The 22,755-nt window shown below is 39.8% G+C and overlaps 1 long non-coding RNA gene across 2 annotated transcripts in view; it reads left to right on the top strand.

The window, feature by feature from the left end:
• LOC136007434 (uncharacterized) overlaps positions 1 to 22,476 on the top strand; it is a 40,926-nt gene extending 18,450 nt beyond the window's left edge. The window contains exons 4-5 of one of the 2 annotated variants that reach the window (XR_010609705.1): positions 19,196 to 19,297; positions 21,702 to 22,476. This is a non-coding gene — a long non-coding RNA (uncharacterized LOC136007434). Of the gene's footprint in view, positions 1 to 6,062; positions 6,133 to 8,616; positions 9,379 to 19,195; positions 19,298 to 21,701 lie in introns of those variants that run through there. The other variant, XR_010609703.1, reaches the window with a different exon arrangement.
• Positions 22,477 to 22,755: the final 279 nt, after the last annotated feature.

The raw sequence follows: 22,755 nt of genomic DNA, 5'->3' as shown, positions 1-22,755 counted from the left end.
TAATTGATTTGCAAAACCTTGTTGCAATTACCATGGAACACAAGATGGTCGCGCTTGAAGGTGACATGCCATGGCAGCAAGCATGTAAAGTAGTGCACAATGCACTGGGTTTGTCCTGTTAGAGCTGCACACGTGTTTCCCCTTAGCGTCAAGCCAAAACACATGACACAACTTGTGGGTGCTGCGAGTCGGGTTTTAAAGAAGACTGGAGATGCTGGGATTTGATTGAGAACTCTACGTTTGCCTACAAATGTTGAATTAAGTAATTTTTAGCTACATGCACAATCAAAAAAAAAAAAAAAAAGCATTTGCAAAAGCAGAAAAATGCCAGAAATGAGGCTTATTTTGGCTCAATTCCCTCTTACAGAAAGTGGGAGAAAATACAGGATCCCATATTGTGTTTCCATAGCCAAATTCTAACACTGCTCTTTTGATTGCTCAACTTTACAACCTTAATTTTATTCTAAATGCACAAATGCACACCCAGCTTGAGCATAATAACATACTTCTGCTAGGTGGCTTCCTTCAAAGACGGTTTGATGACAAGGGCTGAACCACACTGTCGCTGCCTGTTGATCAGCCCCACACCACATTCAAACAGACACAGAAAACCTTGTCTCTTCAAGGCTCCAGCAATATAAGTTAGGGATGGTGACTATCCACCTCCTATACTCATGGGTCATCCTGAAATTATAGATCCAATATATTTTCTGCAGTCCTGTGCTTTCCTGTATTCTGCACGTGGAGAATTGTAGGTAGAATTGCTTTCTGAAATTATGGCAGGTTTTGAAGTACACTGATGCTATTTTTTGTAAATTGATCTGGATTGCTGAGTATTTCCAGTCTGTTCTCATACAAGTTCCTTGTATTGAGTTCAAGATCTTTCCTAGAAACAGCTGCTTTTTGAAGTCCTCCAAGTTACTAGAATTTTCCTATTAATTTTATGTTCCAATTGAAAGTCTGCAATTTACCAAGATATTGTTATTTGTAATGCTTCTGAGCCAGTGCATGTAGGAAGAAAGTGCATTGACTGATACTAAGGCAGTTTGCTTGAATCCCAGACACAGGTTAGTGTAACATGGTGCAGGGGATAAAACCTAAAGATTGTCATAAATGTGGTTGTCCTTCAGCTATGCCGCTCATTTCATGGATAGCAGTCCCTCTTGGTGTGATGTAAGTATGTGCTCATATACAAATGGGTAAGAAACATTATTCTCCAGAAATGTCAATGTTTTAGTGGTGCAAAGAAAGTGACTTTGGCTCCTGAGATTTTCAAGTCCTGCTTCATGATATCTGGTAATTCTTTATTCAAGTATTCATGAAAGCTGATTGTAGGCATCAGTGGGAAAGGAAATCTCATCTCAAACCAATTCTTTTGAAAACATTCCTACTACTCGAAGTCATGTTTTTCAAATTTTTCAGTTTACAGCTTTTACTGAGTGGGGGGAGTCATATTATCATCAAGAAGCCAACAAAAGGATCCATGCTGCATCGTTCCACTAGTGACAAAGTGCTGTGTCTTGCTGCTAGTGATATCTTTACTTTGATGCCTGTTTATTCTCTTTACTAGCAAAGATAAACTTCCATGAACTAAAACTCCTTTTGTGTCTTGAGTGTGTTTGTTGTCTTCCTCCCTTCTGTATCCAGCGTGGAATTAGCAACATCCTGAAAATTTGCTTTTCTGATTCCCCTTCATTAAATAAAATGCTTGTAGTGCATATGGGGTACCTACTATGTAGTTAGTGGTGGTAAATACTTTCATTACACATAATGGCTTGCTCTCTCAAAAATACTTTTTCTTTACCATTTTGTTTGTGTCTTCTTGCTTCTATTTTGGCTGTGCCCCAGCCTTGTGGGTTTTTTTGACATGACACTACCCAGGCATTGCCAATCATGGGGTTATCTTTCTTCCTCTGATGAGAGGTAAGGTCTTCACTGCCAGCCTCACACAGTTTCTAGCGTGTATTACTGGAATTGTGTGCATTTCTTGTGGGTGTGAGTAATGAAAATTGCTGACTTAAAAGCTTGGAATAATCTTCTTTAAGCGAACTAATTTTAAATTTCTTGATTAATTTGATCAGTCTTTGCCACAGAAGATGTTTTTTTCAGATGCCTTTCTCTGTCTGATATTGCCAGTTGGATGTCCCAATATCCCATTCACGTTCTGCACAGCTGCCTCTCTATGCACATCTCCAAGAGGCTTCTGCCATGAATTTCACATGTAATATGGCAACCTGGTTTGAACAGCTCTAACATTTTCTTGGGGCATAAGACTTGCATGCAGAAGGCACTTATATTGAGTTTTCTTAGTTGTTTATAGGAGCTTCAAAACTCACCAGCAAGGGACAGAATCCTCAGCCACTATAAACCCACATAGCTCTCATGAAATCATAGCAGGGCTTTGTTACTTTGCACCAAACTACATAGTTTTTACCTAGGAATTTCTTTATTCTGCATTGCCAGCTAGAGAGTTACTGCGCAAACAGGCTGTAAAGCACGGCAATGTTCTTGACTCCATCTACATGTCCTATATTTGTTATCTATTTGCCAATAGACCAGACTGCAAAGGGACTGTATTTTTCAGCCAAACGACTTGTAAGTAGAAAGAAATCTTATGTTTTTGCCACTTTGGCTAAGACAAGAGCATCCACATTTTACATAATGAGAGAAATCAACTGTTTGTTATCAGTGCTTTTTGTACAATTGCAAATCCTTAAAGTCTAGCTGCTGCTTGGATTTAACAACTGCATCCCAGCCCTCCATGCATCAGGAACACGCAGGCTGCTTTTATACCACTGCAGTGAATACCATTATTTACAACTAGATTGAGCTAAAATTCAGCCTCATGTTCACATAGGGATCCCTGGCTGCTCAGAGGGAGCAGTGTGCTCCCATTCAAGAGGGGATTGCAAGTCTTTATTTGACTTCAAGTTCACATTTACTATTATTGTGAATTATGATTAAATGGTAAATTAGTGATATGAAGACAATTTACAGTGTCTCTGGTCAGTCCAGATTTCTAGGTGGCTGCAGGCTCAGCAACTATATGAACAACAGAACTGAAGTCCTTATTCGTATTTTGTTATGGGGTGGGCAGAGGCACCACTCTGGCTGCGGTTTCTTATCCGTAACTGTAATTTCTTATTTGGACGTGTGAGCATACCTGATTCCTTGTTATTTCATTGTGACTTCCCCAGTATGTTCCCAGCAGCACCACACAGTTAAGGTGTTGCAGGAGTGACCTGTATGATGGCTGTACGATGACCTGTATGATTCCTTCTAGGAATCTATTTGGAGATGCAAATTGCATCAGTCCCACACCCCTCTCGAGAACCCAACCAGAGCTCTGCCTTGTAGATGAGGAATCTCTTAGGTATAACAAAGAATGTGCTGGGACTTCTAATGCAATAACAAATTACAATTACAGCTGTTAACAAGTATTCTTATTACAACAGCCCATTCAGATGAATACTTATATCAGCCACATTTCCATTCTGCAGGATTCTTGCCTAACTGATTTGGTGGAGTGTCCTGCTGCCTCTCTGTGCCCAAGGCAATGATTGGTATCCTCTGGCTTATTCTCCACTCCTTCAGAGAGACAGTTCAGCTTAATGTTCAATCTAGTTGGTCTAATTATTCAAGCGTGGGTTCCTAATAGCACAGATTAGTCTGATCAGCAGGTGGGCTTCAAATCAAAAATATAATAATTGATATCACATTGGCCAGTCTGATCAACACAGGCTGATAGCATCTGCTTTACTCTGTGCTTTTTGTATTGTGAATCAAATCTCCAAATTGAACCAAACTATTTCTAGGAGACGTATTATCACCACTTGGCTTTAGCGGCCCTTGTGAGCTCTCACAAGATCCCTAGAGATAGAAAGCAATATACATTCCTTTCAGTTAAATTTAGTTTGGTTTTCAAGTGAAAAAGAGCCCCAAGAAATACAGAAAAGCCTAAGCTGTCCTCAGACGTAATACGTCTGGCTATGTTATAACTAAAAGATAAATATTCACCTTTTCACTTTTTTCTTTTTCCCTTTTTCTTTCACTTTATTTTTTAAAATAAGTCTTCTTTTTTAATTCTTTTCCTTTAATACCATAGTAACTTTCAGTAATGCCTAATATAACATGGCCAATTCCATCCCAAAGGATTTATTTGCTTTCATGTCCCCATCTCATTCAGAAATTGCTTGCAATGCAGCCTTTTACTTTGATTTTGCTTTCCAGATAATCAGGTAGTTTTTAATTTCAAGTAGGACCAAACAAGTACTACTGGCTCCTGGAGCAGGTGGTGGTGAATTTTGTACAGGTTCATAGCTCCTGTGGGATTTTACTCTGCTGCCCTTCATTAATTTTGGAGAAGGCTTTATCTCCTGTGTCACCTTGTTTGACACAGCATGTTTCAACACAACATGTTGTTGACGCAGCAAAAGAAAGAACATGCTTTTCATGTTCTTCCAGGAAAAGAAGAGCAGAGTTCCTGGTCATTGCCTTCATCCACAAATTTTAGGTGACTCCTAGTAATCCAAGGATTAAACTTGTGGAGTACCTAGAAGATAAAGTGGAGTTGAAAAGGTCAATGCTTTACTGAAATGTAGTGAACTAGGAGTAGTTTATTCTGTGCTGGTCTGGGCTTGCCAGAAGGTTATTTAGATGTGAGCCTCCCTAACATCAGTGCAGTGCAACCTTCCACCATGTACCCTGAAGCAGGACCTTGAAGTTGCTCAGGAGGTGTCTTTTGATCTGCCTGTGGTATGCTGGGAATTGGCTTTTGTGCCACATTGCACTGCATTTATTTTGGCCAGGTGGGAACTGATGAACAACACAAATATGGAACATTGGTCATCATCTGGGAGCATGCGGCAGTGTGTGCTGTCAATCTGAGATGATGGGAAGTATCGTTTCTGGATGCTGCTGAGGTTTTGTGTAGAACTGTTTGTAATTCTTTCATGGTTACCTTGTGGTTCTTACTAATTTTTGCATACACCTCTTTTTCTTTGATTTTGTTTAATGCCTTTGTGAAATTTAGGAGACGGGGTATCTTTTTTATCAGTTTCATTATATCTATCCTGCTTGTAGTATGGCCAGTTGCTGAAGTCCATCATGATTGATGCCATGAATGTCTGATCTTGGCTTGATTATGTGGCTTTTAAATGCTTTTATACTCTTACTCTTGTTTGATTTGTCTGCTCACATATGGTATAATAAAGAACCCAGTAGAAATGGTGAAGAAGGAGTTTGAATACAGAATGTGGTGATTCAGCATGTAAACTGGTACAGGAGGATTTCAGTTGAAAGCAAAACCTTTCCAAGGCTCTGATGGTATGGTCTTTATTCTTGATGATTCAGCTAATCTTTAGTTTATCCTAGAAAAGCTTATTTCAGGCAGCTTACATTTGTCTTACAGAGTCACAGTGTTTTCCACTGGGATATCTCAAAATGCTTCATACATTTTTTGTAATCTTACAGATTTGGCAAGTAGTACTATCAGTTTCATAGGTGAGAGGGCCTAATGCTGATACAGTGAAATGATCTGGCCATGCCAAGTCAGAAATTATCCAACATGAGAGACTTGGTCCTTGGCCTTTTGCCTCACATCCTTGACCATAGACATCATCTCTCTACCACAAGCAAAGACCAACAGTGGAATCTGTTTCTCATTTCCCTGTGAGAGCCTCTTGGCAAGACTCCCCTGTTCTGCCCAGGCCACTGTCCTGCTATTTCTGCAGTTCCTGGAGAAGACAAATATGCGGGAAATTGTGAAGAAGCAAAATACTCTTTACAATGTTTGCCTCAGGCACTGATTTCTTGCTTAAAAAATGGATCCACTTTCTCCTAGTAAAGGAGAAACATGGTTATTCCTTTCCCCTTCCCTCCAATTTAGATGTGTATGGATCTTCATTGGTATAGTACCAGATAAGGGTGATTGCTTTTCTGCCTACTGTAATGTGATAATTATATAATAACAGAATTAAATTCATGGCTTTGATTGTTCTGTGAATTTTGAAGGGAACTAAAATAACAGACTGATTATGTTTTACTGTGTATTTCATTGCTAGGTGAGTAACTTGGATCAGATTATCTCTCTTCAATTTCTACAAGTTTTGACCTCACCATACCTATAAGACTGTAAGTACTATAAGACAAGGAAGGGAAGATATTGCCCTAGTTATTGCAGGGAAAGAATCAAGTCTTAAGGTACAGTTTTCAGGGCTCAGAAAATGAAATAGATTCATAGTTCTATTAGTAATTTACATTGTTACGGAGATATCTGAACTGTTGGGTTGAGAAAGCTTTTCAAACTGAGTATGGATGTGATAAGAACTTGAGATATCGGGACCACCTGAAAAACCCAGAAACTCCCCAGGAATTGAATTTTGACTGAAAGTCCTGGAGAGTTCCCACATTCTCGTGATGTCCAACAGACAGCTGCAAACCACTGGGGCCACAGTGGTTTTATTTCAAAGATCTCTGATTTTTTGACTAGCAGGGTGTTTTCCTGAAAACACAAGGCTATGAATTTCAAAACCTTTGCAGCAGGGTCAACAGAGTCATGTCCTGTATATTAGCAGTGATTTGACTTAGAGACGGGCTAAATTTTAGACCCCAGTTCATTCTGTGCACCACCCTTAAGGTCAGCAGGACTCAGACAAATGCAAAATGCACCTTGTGGCAGATGCTTTACTTGCTATGTGGCAAATGGAAAGCTTTTTTTCATAACAGACCTTGATCAAGAACTACATGTGGGTGTTATTTCTAAAGCTTAACTCAACCGTTCAGCACAGGCAGATTGCTTTTAAACTCCAGATAAAATGACTAGCTAGGGAACTGGGGAAGAATATTCATTTGTTTTACAACCAAAGGTGCCTTTATCTTCAGATACACAAATGTGAAAGTATATTTGTCTCCCACCAATGAAATATAATATTGATGTCACCCTCCAAGAAATATAGTGTAATGTACTGCTTTTCCTTCTGTTTTGCACTTTATGTAAACATGCAAACACCCGTGACACCCCACTATGATGGCAGCCAATAGACTAAGCACTTACCCTCGCTGCTGTTGTGTAACCATGGGCAATTTATCTAAGTCTCACCTCTCTTAAAACACTTTTATCAAAATTGGCGGTCAAACAGCACTGAACCATGGTGGCCTCAATCTTAAATGCTGTGGTGCAGATTTTAATTTGGGAAAGATTAATGCACTCTCAAGTGTTAATGCCACAGCTTTCTGTTATCTACATTGATGGGTGTCAGCTAATTTCTGCAGAAGGATTGTAAAGCAAACTGTGCATGTTGATGTTTCAGAAACCTAAGCTCCAGAATGGCGAGATAATAGAGAGGGGAATGGAACTATTTTCTCAAATTTCTTTTAAATTAGAAAATGTTTCCCCTGTCTTTCTAAAGCTGAGCTACCGAGTCAATTCCACTCAAGCTGATTCTTGAAGATACAGGGAATATTTCATTTAAAGGAGCAGTAAAAGTGTCAAAAGATACTTTATCAAGGTGGCTTTTAGATTGAAGATAACAACCCATTTTATAACAAATATAGACCCCCATAGAGAGCTTTGTAATTTCCAATACTGTAGAAGCTCTTAGTTTCCATCATCTCTCATGGATTTTTTTAACTTGTCTGGCCATGTGTAATGTCTTAATCAACGTAAGTCCTTTTTTCTTCATTTAGTAAAATGACAATAGCTGGTATGCTTTGACTGGTTTATTTTTCAGCTTCATACAGTTTAGCAAATACAGCTGGAGTTTGGTCTGTTTTTTGAATAGACTTTCCTAACTGAAGAAGGTGTCTGTGAAGAAGATGATGCACAATAACTAGGAAATTCTATTTGTACAGACTAATTTACACAGGAAGAAGGAGGGAAATGCAATTAAGCTCATAAAACTTGCTCCAGCAATGATCCAGGTCAAGGGGCTAATAGTGAACTGCATGAATAACAGTCACTCACCCAAGCCACATTAAACTGTCTTGATAATATCATCTAAAATAGCCAATTATTTTGAGTGTTATGAAAAGGTCCTGTTGTTATTTAACAGTGGTTTATATGGGAAAATAGTAATAAAGGGTATATAGTAAAAAATAATTTCAAAGGGATTAGTTGCAATTCAGTTCACAGTAAACTGTTTTCATGCCAGATGGATGGAGGAGCAATGCTTTAGGTGAGAGTGAATTGCATATGATTTAACACTGATTTTTACACGTTCAGCCAAAGCCATACCACATTATCATAGAGCTAAGAGGAAAACATGCCAGAGCAGGATCAATTTAAATTCTTTCTTTTCTCAGGGATTTTTTCTTTAGTTTTAAATAGTCAAATGTTTTCTGCCGGTTTGTTTTCCTTAGCTGCAGGGTTTTTTTGTGCCCTTCAGGCAGCTTCTCTCTGAGCCTGTGAGATGGGCTGGCAAAGCAGTCACCTATGCCCAGGTAGCACCCTGCTCCCTTCCTCAGACAGCCTTCGTTAAACGTGTAACTACTATTCTTCCCTATTCCTTCTCCCCTGTTTCACTGGGGTATCTGTAGCTGGTAGTTTAGTTCTTTCCCATGTCTGTAATCTGGCTTTATGAAGAGAATGAAAACACTGAGATGTGGTTTATTTTCTAGGACACTTGCTTCCATACTGTTTGGACTCCTCAGCAGCTTCACCTTTGTGCATGGCAAGACAGTGCCATCAGCTCTATTTTAAAAGCAGGAGCAGAGAAGGAAATGGCACAATCAGTGCACCAGCAGCTGAGCCTAATTTACTACGAAATGATCTTTCTTAAGGCCATGAACTTTCTACTTTGGTTATAGTGAGTGATACAAGGGTGTGAGGGTTGTACAGCTGCTGGGTGAGTAAGTAGGGAGATGATGGAGCTGTGTACTGGCTAAGCAGGGTAGAAGAAGTAAAAGGATATTGTTCCTTGCTGAATTTACCAGGAAAGGTGTATGAGGGCAGTACTCACTTTTACTCTGGATTTTGGGTTCACAATTTCCTTACTTTAAATCTGCTCGATCTACAGAATATTGTTTGCCTGCATGAATTTTTATGAGTATTATTGCTTTTTGATCCTCATTATTTTCAGTTTAATTCCACAGTAACAAAGTGATTTCTTATTTACTTAATAAATTATCTCTGCTTTAGTTCTGGTTCACATAACTTTCTCGGTAAGACAACTTTCAGGAAGTATTTACTCAAATGATATGACTTTACTTGTTTCATGTTGTTATTACTTAGCGATGTACAAAATAGACTGAAAGTTGACATCCTCTCACTTCGATTTTGTCATATTATAATGGAGCAAAGTTTCTCTGACAGCTTTTCTGTAAACATGCTTTGTGCTGGAACTTGATAAATGCAGATTTTTATTCAATTAAAAATAATCAAACCCGGCCAAAATGTCAAAGTTATTTGCCTTTAAATACTGATGTTCACTATTAGGGAAGTCAGATATCTACATCCTCCACTGATTGTCCCTATACAGAGCTTAGTAGCACTTTGTAGTTTAAGTTTCTCTTCTGACTGCTGCAGACCTTCTGGTTGCAATATAATTGCTCCATCTTGGCTTCCAGATGATAACATTAAGATAACAGCGGATTTATTTCTCCTATCCTCTGTTTTACCTTCTTAGAGCCTTGACCCTGAAGTTCATACTACATAAAACCGGACTTCAACATCCTGAATCTGTTGGATTCTGATATGATTGATGACCAGAGGTTTATCTAGAACATCTTAGAGCATATCTATCCCAAGTAGTTTTCTGTTGCTTGACAGCCAGGATAGCCATAATAAAAGGGTTAAATTAACCTGCACAGACTTATGTGGCATTACTCTGCGCCACCAATGTTAAAAATAGACTATTTTACACTAGTTGGGATTTGTTTTCTTTGCTCCATTGTTCCCAGAGTAGATGTCCTCCTCCAATTAGACTGCAAACTCTCTACCTGGGAGTTTCTTTGATGGCAAGTATGCCTGAGTCTGTGACAATATGACCATGGTCTGGATGGTCACAGTCTAGCACCACAGAGTGATAAATAGTAGTAGCCAATAGCAGCTCTGGTGATCAGTGCTTTTTGTCTTTAGTATTTGGAAGGTCTTGATTTTGTAATCTGAAGTTTGAAGGTTCAAAGAAGATGAGTCAAATGTCTTTCTTCATGCCCCAATGGTAAATCTATATAACACTGCAAAGTTTAAGTGGGATTGCTGCTGTTGTTATCTATTACATAGGTCACTGATGATAAACTCACTACAGCATATTTTGATATTATTCCTTCATTTGCAGGAACTATGACTACTGTGTAAAAATTAACAATGCACTTTCCTGTGTAATTCATACACAAGCTTCAAAGTGACAGGGGTTCTGGACATTTGAGACATGACTGCAAACGGTCTTGCATGACTGTATGGGTTTTCATAGTGTTGCCTGTGCATTGAAACAGTCTATTCTGTCAGTGTGTCCCCATTGCTTCAAATATGTGTGGTACAGCTCGTCATAAAATTCTGATTGAATCTAAGCCATGTGTGTGTGATTAGGGAGACATCTGTTAATTGTTCATGAAATTAATTGAATGGTGGCTATCTAGTTGAGTTTTCATTGGATTTATTCCTAGGGGCTGTAATTGCTAGTTTTGTAAGAGGTATCCCACCAGCAAGCTATTTCTAAAAAGAAAAATCCCTCCTTTCATGTATCTCCTATCGGCCTATGTTTTGCTGTTGAATGTGCAGTTTTAAAACTGGGATTGTAGCAACTGTTCATATCAGAGTAAAATGCTTGTTTTCATACAGGAATTATAGAGTGTAACATAACTGGGCTTGCTGAAATGAATTCAGCATCTCTCAGAGAACAAAATCATTGAGCCTATGGACTAAATTTAACAGCCTAATAGAAATATGCAGGTGAAGGTACAATTAATTTTAATTACTAGACTATACATTGTTAGTTGCACAGCCATGAGTAAAATTAAAATGGCAATCACAATTAGAAAATTGCAACCTCATTGTGCAACAAATTAGTCACAAATTAAAAGTCCAGGAACTATTATACATCCACTTTATTGCTTTATGACCATTATTGCCCTGATATGGATTTTATTTCTCTAATGTTTTGTTCACCTCTTTATTCCTTATCTTTGTTTAGGATCTTTGGCTCCTTCCCAGATTGTGAATCTGTTATAAGAAATAATACAGACCAGAGGCATATCACTTCCCTGCTCACTCTTGGCAGGAACTTGTAAGTGGCCCAGTCCTGCCCGTGGGTGGCTTACAAAACATGGTTTGTCACTAGATTATTTCTGTGAGGTTTTCAGAGGAAGGAAAATAGTGTTCAGGGGGTAATAGCTGAGGTCTGTGTGTGATGTAACCCTTTTAAAAAAGGTCAGGCAAGTTAAAGAGGGGAATCTAGGGGGAATCTACATTGGTGTAAGTTAGACTCTTTCCTACACCTTCCTTCTGGCTGGGCACACTGATTGTGTGCATGGAGAGTTTTAGCTACAGGAGCATTTATAAGTCCCATTTTTAGCTGTTCTCCACACTGATTGACAAAATTAAAATTAAACATTATCCTATCCTTGTGGGCTTGGTGGTGATTGAAGCTGGCTTTGCCCTGAAACACTGAGGAGCCTTCATGTAGTGACTGAGCTGAACTGGTGGTTGCAAACACCTGAAATGAAGCACCTGAAAACACTGCAGATGTTCTGCAAGACCCCATCTGCCTGCTGTCCCACATCTGGAAGCTAGTTGTCTACCTGTCTGGGACCAGCAGCTCATATGACCAGGTCTTCACTTGCAGGTAAGTACTATGAGACCAACAGCAATCACCACTGCCTCAATGCTATCTTGAATACTCTATAGGGAGAACCTCTAGGCTGTACCAAGATGCTAGGATGACTCTTGTGTAAAACTGAGGAGCCACAGAGAGGACTAAAGCAACTTCAGTCCCAAAATCTCTAGTTCAGTCCAAGATGCATCAGAGAAGCAAGAAAGAGAAATTCTCATACCAGCATCTGACTCATGCACTCTGAATTTAGCCCACTCCCTGCAGATCTCCTAAGGGAGGCCAAGGCAGAGGGCTGCATACATTAGAGCTGGGAAGAGCAGTACATAGCAAGATAATTAATGAGAGTTTGTGGGGAGGGGAGCTGTGGAAGGGGTTTAAGACCAAACCATTGAACCCCAGCGTGATCTCTGTTCTCCACATGGTCTCAGTTCTCTGGGGCCTTTTCTGAAAATCACCAGTGCATAGGCCAGCTTGTGTGAGCCCCAGCAGCACTTTTGCTGTGCTTGGAGAGCTGAAACTCCATTTCAAATATGCAATTGAATGGCTATCAGAGGGTAATGATGTTTAGTCACTACCAATTGGGACTGGATTTTAATTGATGACCCAGAGGTGAAAGTCTTTATATTCCATTACCTGCTATTGCCAGTATTTTTCTTCTGTAATCCTCTTTGCTGAAATGTGAACACTTTGAGAAGGGGAAATTAAAATGGGACTGAACTTATGCAGCTATTTTTGGGTTGAGAAAATATATGTTTGCTCCCTGGTTATCTTTCTATATGTAAAGCCCAACAGAGACTCCTCAGTAGAATCCCAAAATCTGCTGGTTACTGTTCAAATGAAGCCAAAATATAGTTTATTGAAACAATTTACTTATTTGCTTTTAAGCTGCATATTGTTGATTGCAAATTTCCATAGAATTTTTCTTCCATATTTACACTGTTTCCAGCAGGAAGGATTCCCTATTATCCCAAGCAAAACTCATCTGTGACTGTTAAGTCAAGAACCAGAATCTTCCTCATGCAGTTCTGGGAGAGGCCAGAACCTGTGATTTACTGTACATTTATGCATCTCCTAGCACCTTATTGCACAGAGCCTTTTAAGGCTAACCTCAGGATAAAAGCTGAGGGAAAAATAATAATGTGATCAATGGGTAATTCATAAGAATTTCTCTCAGAGGTCCTGGGACTTTGTTATTATCAGTAGTTTTCATATCTCAGACCTCCTTGAGTTTTATTTTCTTGGTAAGCTAATAAGGATGATCTTTCTCTTGAAAATGAGGAGACATAAAATGAAACTTCAGCTTTAGAATTGGCTTGGACATCTTCTATATGGTCAGTGTTTCAAATGACTTCTATAGCAGTGAGTATGTAAGATCAGGGAAACCTCTATCCGTACCACTGGCTGATCTCCATTTACTATAGTGTTTTTTTCACTGGGAAACAATATGTTGTTCTTTCAGCATTAACATTAGTACTATTCATACAAGTATCTCTTTTACGACTTTAAATTTCAAAATAAAGTTATCACATCAACTTCTCTGTCTGTAAAATGGGATTCATGATAAATCAGAACGACATGCTCAAGACCATGCAATAATGCTGCAGAAGAAACAAGAATATTCTCTGGCTTCTTATTTATTGAGCCACTGTGTGCTGCTGAGACTCTTCTCTGTCCAAGTGTTATCTATGTCTTTATTGAGTGGTGCCAAAAGCACTGGCATACAGTGATTTTCTGGGTTTTAGTTTTCACATAATACATTTTAGAGATACAATTATAGGAAATGTGGTGAACTTGTCTAGATGAAAGTGTTGCTGCACAGAATTACTTGCTTGATTTTAACTCCTGCTTTTTGCTGGTAAGAAATTGGTCTTACCCATGAGTCAGAAGGTTTTTGGTGTTCAAACGCATGGAAAAGCTGCAATCCAAATATCTTGTGATTTGGGTCAATAACTTTGCATTAATATTTGCCGTTAGTAATAAGTGGGTAGAGCCTCATGGGAAAGCTGCAAAAATGGAAATGTCTCCTTGTAGACATGTGTTCATGAAACCGGGATCCGCAGCTGACAGAGCAATTGGAGAGGTGTCTTTAAGCTTTACTGTTGGAGTCCTGAAACTCTGTGTGACTTTAGAAATCCTCAGAGTGGCAGGGAGGAGGGGGAACTTGGGTCCCAAACTTCTTGTGAATCTCAAAAGTGTTGCAAATTTTCTATTCAGCCGTTTTATTTATGCTGCAAAAGATGTAAGCATTGATTCTGCAGCTATAGCTGAGAAAAATCCACATGCAAGCTGCAAGGTAGCCCTTTCTCTTAACCTCAGGTTCTGTAAACTGCGTAATTTCCCCTGCAAAGAACTAATTACAAATCTACATAATAAATTCTTTTCTTATAGTCTAACGGGACTCAACAGAAAACATGGGTTTGAGCATGTAGCTTGGAAATTAACTGAGCAATGTAACAGCATTAAAAAAATATCCCTAGGAAACCTTCATCTCTGATTTTATTTTATATTGTTATAGAGCTCATGCTTCAGTGATTTCCTTTCATCTAGTCATTGGGCTGAAGAAATAACAGGCAAGGAAACCTCTTGAGTATCTGATGTGTATGGTAAACGGCCATTTCAGGGACCATGCACTATGGGCCTCAGACTGAGAGTTTAATTTAATTGGTTGAAATTAAAAAAACATTCATGCCTCATGAAATTATAACCTTTACCCCTTGTGTGTCAGCTACATCTGACACTAGCCTTGTTGTTCGGAGATGAAATCCCTCCCCTATTTAAATGGAAGCTCCACTGGGACCCACATAAGCCTTGCAGACAGAAGAGGCAAGTGGCTGGTTGCTAGGTCACTACTTCAATGACAGTTAACATCAGCAGAGTTTCTTTTTAGAAGTTTGTGTGTCTGTTTTTATCTTTGCTGTTTGAAACTCATGTTTGTTACCAATACGTTCCTATTTCTTTTAATATTCATGTTTAAAAGCATTGGCTTTGTGTTCTCACTGGGGGAAATGAAAGGGACAGAATCATAGAATAGTTAGGGTTGGAAAGGACAGAGCTCCAGGTCTGTGTATTTCCTGTTGAGATATTGCGAACTGAGGTTCGATTTCTAGCTTGGATAGTAGTGTGGTTTGTATCAGTTGAACTCTAAATGATTATGCACGTGTCTGTGTACGATTCCTGCTATATTTTTCCTTTCTTGATGGTTTAGATTATAAAGTACAAGAACACTGCGTTTGTTTATTTATTCTGGATGTCTGTGCAGTGCTGAGGACAGGGACAGTGCAACCTCCCTTGAGACTGGGGGTCTGTCTTCAATGTTTCTGGATAGAGTTTTCAAAGAGGACCTGCAGCAAGGCAGGTCCTCGGTTTCCACTGACTTTCAAATGAACTTGAGGACCACTGGCTTTATATTCCTTTGAGGAATCTCACTATTATAAGTATGCCTATTGTATTTTTATATGACATACTAGTTAGTGAGATAAAACCTCTGCACTCTTGTAGAGCTGACCTGGCCCTTTAGTAGGAGATCTGCTTACAGAGATACCCCAGCTATGACTGTTGTCTGCATTGTGTTCATGCTGAATTTCTGGAGACCTGCTCAAAATGCTTTTATTATGTGAGATATTGGGTCCTCAGCTAGTCCAGAAGGAAGGTTACTACAGCAGTTTCAGAGATGGCTTCTCATTGTACCAGAACTCTTTTCCAGAAGAGCACTAAGTAATGTGAAAAGCTAATTAATCAAGGTGGCCCATTCCTTCTCAGTCTTTTGATTTCAACAGATGCATCAGTTGGTTTCAATTTTGTGTATAATATGGGTATATATATGATAGTATAAACATGATATATGTGTATAATATTGCATTCTAGTTATCCTTAACAAAGTTTTAAAGTGCAGTAAGAAGTTAAAAAACTGTTCATGGAATTTATTTGGGATCTGGTATACCTTTTATATATGAAAAATTAGGTCACTTATAATGGAGAAGAAATGAATGAGAAGAGACCAGGCAAAAGGATATAGCATAGAGGAGAATATCCTTGGATATTCTGAATAAGAGAGATGAGAAATAGGTAATGAGATGATGAGAATAAGAATAAGGTGATGCTCAATGAAAAGAGAGATAGTTATCACATACTGGTGGAGAAAATTCCCACAAGTTGTGTTTTTGTGTTCATTGCTATGGAATATCATTGACAGCAATTTAGGAAACAGAAAACACTGAGCACTTGATGAAAAGAATGCTCAGAAAGTTGATGCCAGATTGTCCTAAAACAGAGGAGCAGTGCAGCCTGTGGGATTGGTCTGAAAACTCCCCGAGGATTTTGGATTAAGTCCAGTTCTACTCAAACAAACTCAGCCGAAGGGGAAAGCATGTTCCTCTGTCTTCCTGGGGAGCAATGTGTGTATAGGTGGGAGTCTTGTTAACTGCAAGCCACATGAACAAGAAGGTTTTAATCCTGTGAAGGGGAGTGTGCTTCAGGGTAAGTAAAAGAATAGGACCATCAGTCAACAGATTTTCCCTGAAAATTGAGGAAATATAAGCCCCTCCCTGGCTCTGTTTTCAGAAGCAAAGCACTAAACAACGTCCTCCCCTGTGTAAGCCTGTTTAATGCTAACAGAAAAAGACGTTCTGTTGGAACATTTGGAGTTGAGGGGCTTTTAGCTCCTCCAGGGAGTGGGGCATCACTATCTGCAGATTGAATCAATCTGCCTCGGAAGCACGATGGCGAAAGAGCCCGTACATGATAACAAAGCGACACATCAAGGAAAGAGCCTTTACTTCTTTGAGCATAGATAAGACGGCTTTTTAAAAAGCGAGCAGGCACAGAGCAACTGCAGCCTCACCCAGTAGCAGTTTTAATCCTCTCACTTGAGATTGGTGGAAGATTTGGCAGGCAGGAGGATGGGGTAAGTCTCTTCTTGTTATCTGAGAGGAGGACAATGCTATTACAAGTAAGGCAGCAAGAGAATTCTTGCTTGAGAATAGATTTGCTAGCTAAAGGATAAACTCTTATTGGGGGTAATAATAAGATTGTCTGAGGCCAACTTTAGTGAAACTTATTATTCTCTCTCTGATTTAGTTGTCATTGGGTCTCCTGTGCACAGCACTGCAAAGGGCATTGCTACATTAACCCATGGATGCTACTCAGGGCAGTGGATGTTTGGCCAGCTCTGTTTCAAGACACGCCTCTCTTTCTGTTCTTTTCCTAGCAAATGGCTCTTGAGCAGCAATATATTCTTTAGAAGCTGATTTTTGGTGTGATTATTGTTTAGAGACCCATGCTTTAACGCTTTTTGGAGATATGCCCATTTAATGAAGTCCACTTAATGCGTAGAGATACCATGTTTGTGACATGGATCTCTGTCACATAAGCTAAAGAAGACCTTGGAGACAGCTCTTGAAGAGATTTCCATAGCCACTGATCCCAGCCACCAGAGGGAAACAGAACCATGTGCATTAATTCAGTCTGTTGTGTGCACCTTTTCCATGTGTTCAGACTTCTTGGACAGCTGAGGTACCTTAGGGCATCCAGTCCTGCCTCAAATGAAACCCAGTGGTTGCATGTCCCAAAATTACAATCGGCTAGCATCATAGAGGCTGCTGGGACCCAGGCGGGTTCCCTCATCTTCCCTTTTGTAGCTAGTTGATTGGAAGTCTTGTCGGAAGGGTGCAATCACGTCTCTTCTAAGTGCGTATAAAGAGTGCGTTTGGTGCTGGAACCAAACAGAATGGTGTAAAAAGTGGTGTTGCCACAAACACTCTGAAAAGGCTATTATGGATCTCTTTGCCTTCCGCTCCCTCCTATCTAATAGTTTTAGTTGTCAAAAAACAGCAGGTTTATTAACGAAATAAACACCTTCCTCTCTGAAGAAATAGCCCTTCTTTATAGCTGCCTCTGTCTAAGCTGGCGGCCACACAAATCCCATGGGAGAGATCAGCAAGAGCTTCTGCAATCTGCTGGCTTTGTGTGGTTGTGATGGTAAGAAGCCAGTGTGCACCACTGCTGCAGCCCTTACCTCTGTCTGGGGCTGCTTTACAGGCTGGGCTTGTGCACAAATCAAATGCATATTTGTGACCAGAGGAGGTCTTGTTGCTCTTCTATGATTCTATGGTTCTTGATCAGTAGATATGCCAAGTCTGTTGGTACATTTGACAATCAAAAACACCAGTGGCAAACCTTCCGAGGACAAAATTAGTTCGTTTTTGGGTTTTTTTTTTTTTTTTTTGTTTTTTTTTTTTTTTAAATTTCTAGAAATCTGGGGTTTCACATTTTCAAAAGTAGCAGCAAAATAATTTTTTACTGATAAGCATCCTTTTGGATGCTATTGCAGTCATGTCCCCTGGGGGTGGCATGGCAGGGTGTTGGACAAGCAATGAGTGAAGGAGATAACAGTGGAGATGTAAGGCTGTCTGCTGGCCCTTGGCAGTTTATCTGGTGGGATGGTGGTGCTTACTGGAGCCAGTGCCACCTAAAAGGAAGGAGACCCTTCTGCAGCCCAGAGTCCAGGGGCTCTGCTCTGTACCCACCAGCTTCAGGTGCAAGCTGCCTTCCCATTTCCTTCCCCATGCGGGATACCTACATTAAAGCTAATAATGCAGCTGCCATGGTCATGAACCAAATACACTCTCCACAGAGGGAGGAACATGGAGACAAGTGCAGATTTTTCCAGTTGCACCTGCATAGAGTGTTGTTGTTATCCTGAATTTCTGCAATATATCACCTTGGAGGAGGAAGGGACCGTGAATCTCTCTGCATGAGCTGAGCACAGAGGCATTGCCCATTCAGACATGCATCTTCAGAAGCAAACCAGAAAGGTATCTGTGATCATGAGTCCAGAGCCACTGCTGCTTTTAATGGCTTTTCAGCAAAATGCCCTGTGCCATCCCCAGAGCCCCTGCGCTCTCCCCAGCCCTCCTTCCTCCTCCTCCTCCCCCTCCACACAAGTATTTAATTTTGCTCTGGCATGAAATAATAGAGTGCTGTGTATCTATTACAGATGTAAAGAGATTTAGACTGCCACAGGTTTCAGTAGCACATTCAAAGCCCTAACAAAGCTGGGTATAATAGACTCTCCCTGCCATTATCCATTCAGCAAGTGTAATAAATGACTCGGCCGCAGCCTGCCATATACCACCCGGCCCAGATAACAGCTGAAAGGAGAAAATTAAATTTTGCTTTTGTTGAAACATTATGATTTATGTATTTGTAATATAGGCTGTGGTGGGCAATTGGAAAAAAAAGGAAAAGATTGCTGAATATACTTCATGGTTACTGATTGTACCGCAGGCCACTTAGAGTGCTGGAAATGCTCTTCTTCTCCCTGTGTTCCTTAATAATAATAAAATCATACAGATTCCCATTAACCTTTTCGCTTATGTTGATTTTATTTCTATATTTATTTGATTTTTTTTTTTTTTTTTTGCTTCCAGGTCTTAAGCTTTGGCCATTTCCTCTCAGCCTTGTGAAAAATAACAGAGTGATGGTTTATGGAGACAAGGCATGAAGTACCTCGGCGTGTAAAAATGATGGATGTAGGTAAAAAAATCTATATATCATTTTTAGTATTTTTATAATAATTTTCTTTGAATGGGGTGGTTCCCCCCCTTCCCCTCCGCCTCTTCTCCCCTGCTGTCTTTAGACTTGATGACAAGATATTCTGATATCCTCATCCTTGCAATATCTAGACCTATAAAAATAATTAACTTCTCCCACCATAGAAATATAGAGACAGAAACAGGAGTGCTTCACCCTGTAATTTATAATACTGCAGCACCGTCCCTTAATGTTGTAATCAGACCTGCAAAGTCTTATCATGTTGTAGAATATAATGAACTTACTTATTCATTTCAACATCACATTTCATCTTAGTTGTTCTCCACATTACTTGCTCGGCCCTCCCCTTTTCTAGAACACTGGCAAGAACATAGAAGTTTTCTCCCTTTCCTTTTCCTTTCCTTCACCTCCTTTACCTCTGGCATTGCTGAGTCAACAAACCCATAGAGGAGGCTGGATGCTCATTTGCCTGGGTTCCCTAGGAGCTTAAACACAAGTGGCTTTTAATATTTTTGTGGGTTTTAGAATTTCTTAAACCTATTTATGTGGCTTAGACAGATATGCTTGATCTCAATGGAACCAATCTGTTGAAGAAGGAGTTGGCTGCAATAGAATGGACAGTGGAGCTTGAGCCAGAGGATTCTCTCTGCTTCCCACGCAGAGCCTTGCAGTGTGCATCCTTCTTGCTCTGAGCATTTGTATCTCAAATATTGCCACGTAAGCAGGACCTGTTGGATGTTTTGAGGGATAAATTGGGATTCTTCCCATCTTCCTTTTGGCTGGCTGGTGGGAAGAGGAGTCCTGAATAATCTTTTCTGACCCTCAAGTCAGCCCACATTTAATGGGGGATTCACCTGGTAACGGCTCATCCAATAGCGACGATTTTGACTTTTTCTGAGGAAAACACCTTCTTCTGCATCTCACTAGAGATTTTTAACAGTATTTTGTCTTTCTTCACCAACCCTCCATTCACAGCCACAGAAAAATCAATTAGTTCTATAGTATTTCCTGCCCCTGCCAAAAATCTGCTTGCCTTTGGCTGACAGAAGCCCTTTAGTGGGTGCTCCTGCTGGAGCACTTCAGGAGAAATTGTCTATAACACTACATGCTACTCAATATTCCAGAAGCTTTAGCAGCCAGAAAAGCAGGCTCCTCCTGCTCTCCAGCATTACTTTTCCATTCTGGCTATGGACTAAACCAGGTCAGCATCACTATTAAGAAGCAGCTCTGATCTCCCTGAAAGATGGGTCAGGGGCCTGATTCTGACTCCTCTTGTGCCCTTTGCTATGTAGTAGCAATGCAAGGACGTGTTGTGAGTTATGGCCATGGGGACAGCCTGTAGCTCTTCTGTACCTTTTGCTATCCACCTCTTTTGCACTTTGATATTTCAGAGCCTGGCAAAAGTCTCAGCCGTTATGTCTGCCAATTTTTTGGGTAGGGCACATCTAGCAAGGTTAAAACCCACCAGCAGCAGCAGTATTGTGGTCTCACTGTATGTAGCTTTTTAAAACACCTGGGTGGATAGGGTCAAGCATTTAAATAACTCATGATTTTTAGACCCACTGAACCCCAGGCTGCGGTTAGCGTATATGGTCTGGAAGTTTGGTTGTGCAGGGGATGTTTTACAGCCAGCTCATCTCTTGATCAGTTATTCTGCTAATGCACACTGACAGATATTTTGTGAAGCAACATTCAGTCTATTTATTGACCCCCAGCCCTCAAATGCATACATACAGCAGAGCACTCCAGCTTATATTTAATGCTGAAACATTTGTAAGTACTGTATATCCTATGATCTATTGGACTAATGAAAAAGAAGGTTTATCACTGCAGTCCAGTGTAAATCTGCGGATAACCTTACTGTACAGTCAATTTATTCCTTTAACAGGTTTATTCCTTTATCAGGTGTTTGTAGAAGGTTTCACCATAAGTGCAGCAGAGACATAATTTGCTGTGGGGCAGATTTATTTGTTTCACAGGGTTATTATTTTAACAGTCTGATAATCACTATGAGTATGTTTCACCATTTGGTATTTCTGTGTGTATATGTGAAAGTGTGTTTATTCATTCCCTGAACAGGTTCATTTCCTTATCAGCTATTCATTCTAAAGAGTTTTATTACATATGCAGAGTGTGTAGGGTACTAGAGTGCAGTGATTTTATTAAGGGATTTATTTAGTGTCAAATATTCATTTAGCTGGGGTTCACTGTAACACAATCATACGCTTTCACCTGGCCAATTTTCTTTGTATCTTGCTGTTTGCTATAAACAACACTTTCCCTGCACTGCAGCCCCCAAGTCCTCTTTTGTTTTTTACACTCTTTGCAGGGAACTCCCCCATGCTTTGACCCGTTTCATTTATTTTATTCATCATCTTTCAGGTTTTTCTGCCTCATGGTCAAGGGATCTTGTTTGCAGCCTTATATGAAGTGTTTGTTTAAAATGAATAGGCTTAAAGATTCTTCTAAGAGGAGGAGGCTCCAGAAATGTCTCTTGAATGCTGCTTGGGAATTGCTTGAGTCCCAGTACACAGTCAGCAACTGACAAGGAAAGTAGAAGGAGGACAACGATCTCAAAACAAGATTCTGGTTTACTCAGAAAGTGGCTTCAATGCTTTGCTATGATTTAATAATTTTAATGTTATGTGAATATTAATTCCAGGAAAGAGTAGGGAAGGAATTGTTCATAAGCTGTAGGTTATATCTATCTTTAACTTGACATACAATGAAGCTCTACCATAAGGAAAGAAATCCAGGAGCACCACTGAGTCTCATGCTGGAATAAAATACAATCCTATTCTAATATTCCTGATGTCCAGGGTTGTTTCAGACTGATATCATAGAAGCCAGGCTTGGTGGTTTACCTTTCTATCCCCACAACTGTCCACAGGAAAAAGCTGCATAGAAGTTTATGTCGACTCTCTGTTCAGTGCTCTGAAATGGCTGGTGGTCATGGAGGATAGAGAGGGTGAGACTGCACATCCCAGGGACTCAGATGCAGATTTTCAGGCATGTAGAATCTTTACTTTGAATTATTTACTTGACAGTTGCTTTGTAGCAGTGTGGTTTTTTTGATCCAAAACGTATAAGAATCAGTGAAAATGTCTGAGCTCAGTTAGTTCTGCACCAGCATTGTAAACTAAACTATAGTCTTCTGCATGACAATATAACTGTCTTCTGAATGCTTATTTGATTTCTAGAAGAATGGATCATGACGCTCAACTGGACTAAAAAATGCAAAAGCATCTTAACCAGCAGCAGAGCCAGTGAGATAATGTTTAATGCTGAGTTTTCTGGGATCAGTGTAAGATTCTGTGTAATAAAGAAGTCATATGGTTGCTTAGGTCTAGAATTCTGAGTCTATATTTAATGTTTATTGGAGATAGCAATGTCTGAGAACTTCTGAGTATATACACAGACATACTGAGGTTAACAG

Source organism: Lathamus discolor, chromosome 1 (genome assembly GCF_037157495.1).
Source record: "Lathamus discolor isolate bLatDis1 chromosome 1, bLatDis1.hap1, whole genome shotgun sequence".
In the NCBI taxonomy this organism is placed as follows: domain Eukaryota; kingdom Metazoa; phylum Chordata; class Aves; order Psittaciformes; family Psittacidae; genus Lathamus; species Lathamus discolor.
Note: the sequence above shows the minus strand (reverse complement) of the source record. Positions and strands in the feature narration are given on the sequence as shown.